Here is a 6,000-nt window from a genome sequence, read left to right as displayed (position 1 = left end):
CCCCCAGGGCCTCCCTAGACATTTTGGTGCCCTACATAGCCCCTTCGTGGCGAGGGGGGAGCGGAGGCATCCCCAGGCCTCCATGGGGGGGGGGGCAGGAGCAGGCTTGGGGCGGAGCGGGTTGTGGCTGGGTCACTCCACTTCCTGCTGTCCGGTGAGTGCAGGGCAGGCCTGACCCTGCTCCGCTCTGCTTCGCTCCCCTGGCTCCCGCCTTGGGACTTGGGGGGCAGGGGGAACCTAGGATGACCAGATAGCATATGTGAAAAATCGGGACCGGAGGTGGGGGGTAATAGGTGCCTATATAAGAAAAAGCCCTGAATATCGGGACTGTCCCTATAAAATCAGGATACCTGGTCACCCTAGGGAACCACCCCACCCAGCACTCACCAGCTGGGAGCCAGCAGGGTGGAGTGAGCTGCCACCGGGTCACTCCACTTCCTGCTGTCTGGTGAGTACAGGGTGCGCCTGACCCCTGCTGCAGTCCCCTGGGATGTTGCTCAGGGAAAGGGGTGGAGTGGTGGCAGGGCAGGGGCTTTGGGGAAGGGGTAGAGTGGGAGTTGGGCTGGGGCGGGGCAGGGGTGGGAAGAGGCGGGGCTGGGGTGGAGCAGGGGGCGGGGGCAATGGGGAAGAGGTAGAGCAGGGGCGGGGCAGCTTTCCTGGCCCGCTCAGCCGGCAGGGGGATTGGGCTGGCCACTGGAGCAGCACGCAGCTGCGTAGGGCACCAGGAAATTTGGGGCAATTTGGTGCCCCAAATTTCCTGGTGCTCTACGCAGCTGCATACTTTGCATATGGGTAAGGACGGCCCTGCCTGGCCCTTTTGAAGTCCATAGGAGTTTTGATACTGACTTTAAAGGGGCCAGGATTTCACCCACTTCATATAGCCGAATTATATTCTTAATTATACTGGTGTAATTCTGGAGTAGTGTTACTGAAATTGCTGGTGGAACTCATTGCCATAATATATTATGGCAAAGAGTTTAACAAGCTTTTTAAAAAAAAATTAACAAGTATAATAGTTACATTTAGAGAGGATAACATATTTATAAGGGGTCTAAAACCAGATGTTTCATAGGTTAGCAAGCAACTTCTATATACAAATGAATAAAAAATTATCCACTATGATTATTATTGTGCCTTCCTCTGATTTTGGTACTGGCAAAGACAGGACACTGGCTGAGCTGAACTGTGAGGATGACATCTCAATATGGATGCAAACATGATATTGCTAAAATGAGTATAAGATTTTTAATATTGGTCATTACTTGTTTGCACCTTCACTGAATATTAAGATATAGCTACAAGTATGTTATAGCCAGGGATGCTTGAAAATATAACAATATCCATGTATGTTTGTTAGTTATGTTGTAAAATGTTCAGGCTGGTTAAAGACATTGCAGGAGGTTTCTCCTTTCTATCCCCTAGGACAAGCAAGTGTCAGGAAGATAATCTCTCTTTAGCCATAAACCACTTTTATTGTCCCTAAGAGTGCTTCTACAAAAAAAGTTTAAAATGCAGAGTTTTTTAATCTTATTTTAACTTTCTGTGCCAATTTTTTATACTGTTTTGAAAAATGGATATAAGATTGGTTATTGTGATTGGTGTTTTGTACATAGTACTTGTGATGAAGTGGGGATTAAAACACTGCCCAAGGGATTAGATTTGAAAACTCTTGTAATGATTTTATTGGGATATAGAAATGCTGTTGTAACTTAACATATTACGTATCAGAGCGGTAGCTGTGTCAGTCTGTACTAACAGATTTATTTGGGCATAAACTTTTGTGGGTAAAAATCCACTTATTCAGATGCATCTTATTCCTGGAGAGGAGACAGGGGCAAAACACTGGTAAACAGAGAGTGGGATTTAATTGGATTTAAGACTCTTAATAGTCATCATTAGCCTGTTTTAAGACAGCTCCTTACATGGCTTCTTCTAAATAACTGATTTAAAATTATTTTTTTCTTTGCCAAATTATAAACTCTCTGGTTAGTATTAATAACTAGACAGGTTTCATCTGCCCTTTACAAAAATTATTTTGTCCATACATAAACAGGTTTTTTGAGTAACTTTTTGCCTTAGTAAAATGTTTCAATAAAATGTTACCATACCGCATCATTAGTTAGTTATTTAGGATCAGGTTAATATGAAAAGATTCTGGCTTGCTGGTTGGGGAGCCCGCCTCCTCTGAGTACGCTAAAAAGAGTGACCAAATTTCTAGATACATAACCTCTTTTTGGCACTTCTCTTGTGTACAACAGCTTTCAAGTATCTAATAAGATACCAAGATCGTTTCCCAAAATTATTGTGAATTCAATGTACTTTGGTCTGCGCTTACTGAAGGAAGGGTGCTCCCAGAAGCGGTCTACTCTCACAGGTGTAATGGCTATTGAAAAAACTCTCCATAGAGAGACATACACAAGAGGTTGTAACAGAAGTAACCGATTTATCATTTGTGTTTTGTTTAATGTGTTCTTTTCCTTTAATAATAAAATACCCATGGTTAATAATTGTGGTCATTTTGCTTGGTCTCAATGATGATGATGTCCCCTAGGGTATGTAAAAGAACCCCTGTGAGTAAAGCAGTGGGAGTCACTGCTGTCTCAGGAGTGTAAGAGAGAGAATTAGTAAGAGTCGGAATACCATATCTTGTGTTTTGAAACTAAATATTTTTAGGAATTTAAAAAATAAAGCTTGGGATGACAAATAATTTTAAAACTACCCCTGTCTACCCCTGAGGACCATCTGGCTGATACTATCTGGCAGTTCCTATGTTCAAACTTAACACCAGTGTAAGAGAGTAGAATTTGGCCCACAGCATTTAGAGTGAAAACCTGGCCCCATTTAAGTCAATGGCAAAACTCCAATTGACTGCAATAGGATCAGAATTTCACTCGTGGTATCTGCATACATGAATAATAAAACTATATGTAACCACCCTTTACCACTGGAACTTGTGACAAATATGCAACTGGAAAAGTTACTTTTGAAAAATAACTTGAACAATTGTCATTATTTTTACCAGTCTGGTAACAACTACTTGTCACTTATGCATATTTTAATTGCTATTTGCAGGTTCATGGGGTGGGGATTGTATACCGCATACTATTTTAAAGGTGTATGTAAGGCACAAGCTCTATTGATTTTTAGTATACAAAACAACGAACAGCTGCTGGATTTGATTAAAACTGACGCACTTAATCTCAAAGCTGTTCTGAATATATCACAAGGCTGTAGTGATTATTGCTATTATATGACAAGCCATAGCATAATACAGGAAGAGAGACAAATCATTTTTCTTTTCTTGGAAACATTTGAAAGTGTGGTGCTGGTTCTTTTTTGGATTTCCTGGTGATGTCACTTTGGTAGCCTGGTTGTAGTGACAAACAGAGTGTAGTCTGGCTCAAAGCCGAATATTCTTCTAAGTGGGGTTGCTTTTGTGCATACATTTCTTTAGAATACCTGATCACTTTTCTTATAGCAGGGAAACTCCACTATAACGCGCCCCGCGATAACGTGAATTCGGCTATAACGCGATCATAAGTTGGCTCCCGCCGCCCCAAGAGCGCAAAAAAAAAAAAAAAAAAGGCGGCCAGAGCACCGCCGAAGAAAAACAAAAAAAGGAACATGCCTTCCCCACTGCCTCTTCCCCTCTACCCCCACTTCTCCTTTTGGCAGGAAGAGCCATTCTCCTCCCCAGCTGCTCCTCGCTCCTCCTCTGCCCCTTGCACATCTCCCCTGCTCTCTGCCCAAGAGAAATTGACTGGCTTGAAACTGACCGGCTTGAAATGGTAAAATTTTCATAACCCCGCTATACCGCGACCCCACATTTATTGCGATCGAATTTTTTGGACCCCAATCATCGTGTTATAGTGGGGTTTCCCTGTACTTATTATATTGGTTAAAAATTAGTGATCTGTGTAATCAAAAAGATAGGGACCAGCGAAAGGCGAGTCTTTTAAAAACCTGAATTGACACTGTCAACACAAATTAGGCCCAAATTTAGATTAATTTTTAAAAACTTGGAAAACCTTAGAACAGTCTTCATTAATATTAAAAAAAATCTATTAGAAACCATTGTTGTTCAACAAAAAAACCTTCCTCTGCAGTGTTTGCAATTCAAAAGATGCAGCACTAGGATCCTGAAAATGAAATATAAGTGAAAGTGACTCAACTGATTTTCATTATTCAACTGGAGGGAATCAGAGAAAGTAAATGGAGCATAAATAGTGATGAGTGAATTGGATTTTTAAAATATTTCAGTTCTAAGAAACTAAAGTGGTGTTAATAAGATATTGCAGACCATTTACTTCACCTACATTAATTTTAAGTTGACAGTGCTCCTCTATGGCTTGATTTTTTCAAGGGTGGTGGGCGCATGCAGCCCCTAAAGTTAATGGGAGCTTTGAAATAAAGGCAATAAATGACAAGCCTTGGTGAAGCTGGACTGGATGTTGTAAATGTAGGAGACTTTTAAAGCAAATTCCTCTGCAGACAGACACTGCCTAAGTGTTTTGAGCTACATATCCACCACCATAATTATTCATTGCAGGCATTTCTACACCTTCCATCACCATATCATGGTCCACTTTACATTGATCTAGTTTTCAAGTGATATTATGTCTGCAGAGCAGTGCTGGGTAAACTTTTCCAGTTAGCTGAATGCTATGCATACAATGAGCATTGGTAAGATAGAGTAGTGAATGGCTTCCCTCAGATTGATTAATCAACATGGCCCAGATAACCCCCTTCTGTGCATTTATTGCTGGGGAAGCTCCAGTTTAACTTTCAGGATTCTTTCTTATTATCACATGGGGGGGAAGGGAGGAGTTTGGCCCTCCTTGATGGAAAAAAATGCCTTTAAACCTGGCAGACCTTGGGGATCTGCTGAAGACTATGGCCCTCTAGGGGGAGGCCTCTCTGTAGTGGCTTTGGCTTCTGTCAGCCCCACTGGCTCCTTTACAAGCACAGCTCTATTCTGCCAGGAGTCCCTTCTGGTCGCAGTTCCCCTGGGTCAGCCACTGCAGCTGGGGAGCAGCAGAAAAGTGAATACGGCCTAATGCTGAAATAGCTTTTTCCAGCTAATTTTGGTGGGGCCAGGGTGGGCTGACATGATATTGTGACTGGAGTGAGACAAGGATGTGTGTTATCACCAATCCTCTTTGCATTAGCTCTAGACTGGGTGATGAAGCAGGCAACAAAAGGCATTGTGGACAATGTAAAATAGGTTAGAAGTGATGAGTTGCACAACCTTGACTTTGCTGACAATATTGCTTTACTAAGTGTGAGGTGGAACAGAATGATTGCCCTTACATCAGAGGAAGAAGCAAAAATTGGATTGAAGGTAAATGCAGAGAAAATCAAGATTATAAAAGTAGGAAACTGGAGAACAGACGCAAAGGTGTACATAGGTGGGGAAATGAATCGAACAGGCACAGTTCTGCTATTTGGGGAGCGTGATAACGTTTGAAGGTGGCTGCGACAGAAGGTATGTCCACACTACGGGATTACTCCTAATTTACAGAATTCGATTTTTGGCAACCGATTGTATAAAGTCGAGTGCATGCGGCCACACTAAGCACATTAATTCGGCGGTGTGCGTCCACATACTGAGGCTAGCGTCGACTTCCAGATGCCATAGCACGGCAACCATGGAGCCCGTTCAGCCTTTTTTCACTGTCACCGTATGTCTACTGGGTGCTGCTGACAGACGCGGTACTGCAGCACTACACAGCAGCATCCCCTTGCCTTTGCAAGTTGGCAAAGACGGTTACCAGTCATACTGTACCGTCTGCTGCTGTCATGGGTGATCCTGGCCGGCCTCGGTGAGGTCAGTCAGGGGAGCCTGGACAAAAATGGGAATGACTCCCCAGGTCATTCTCTTCTTTAAGTTTTGTCTAATGGAGAGTCAGTCCTGCCTAGAATATCAGGCAAGCCTACTAAAGAACCATAGAGGCAAACGGCTGCTCCGGGTCAGAGCCCCAGACATCCCGCAGAAATGAT

The sequence above is a fragment of the Malaclemys terrapin genome, chromosome 3, assembly GCF_027887155.1.
Source record: "Malaclemys terrapin pileata isolate rMalTer1 chromosome 3, rMalTer1.hap1, whole genome shotgun sequence".
In the NCBI taxonomy this organism is placed as follows: Eukaryota; Metazoa; Chordata; order Testudines; family Emydidae; genus Malaclemys; species Malaclemys terrapin.
Note: the sequence above shows the minus strand (reverse complement) of the source record.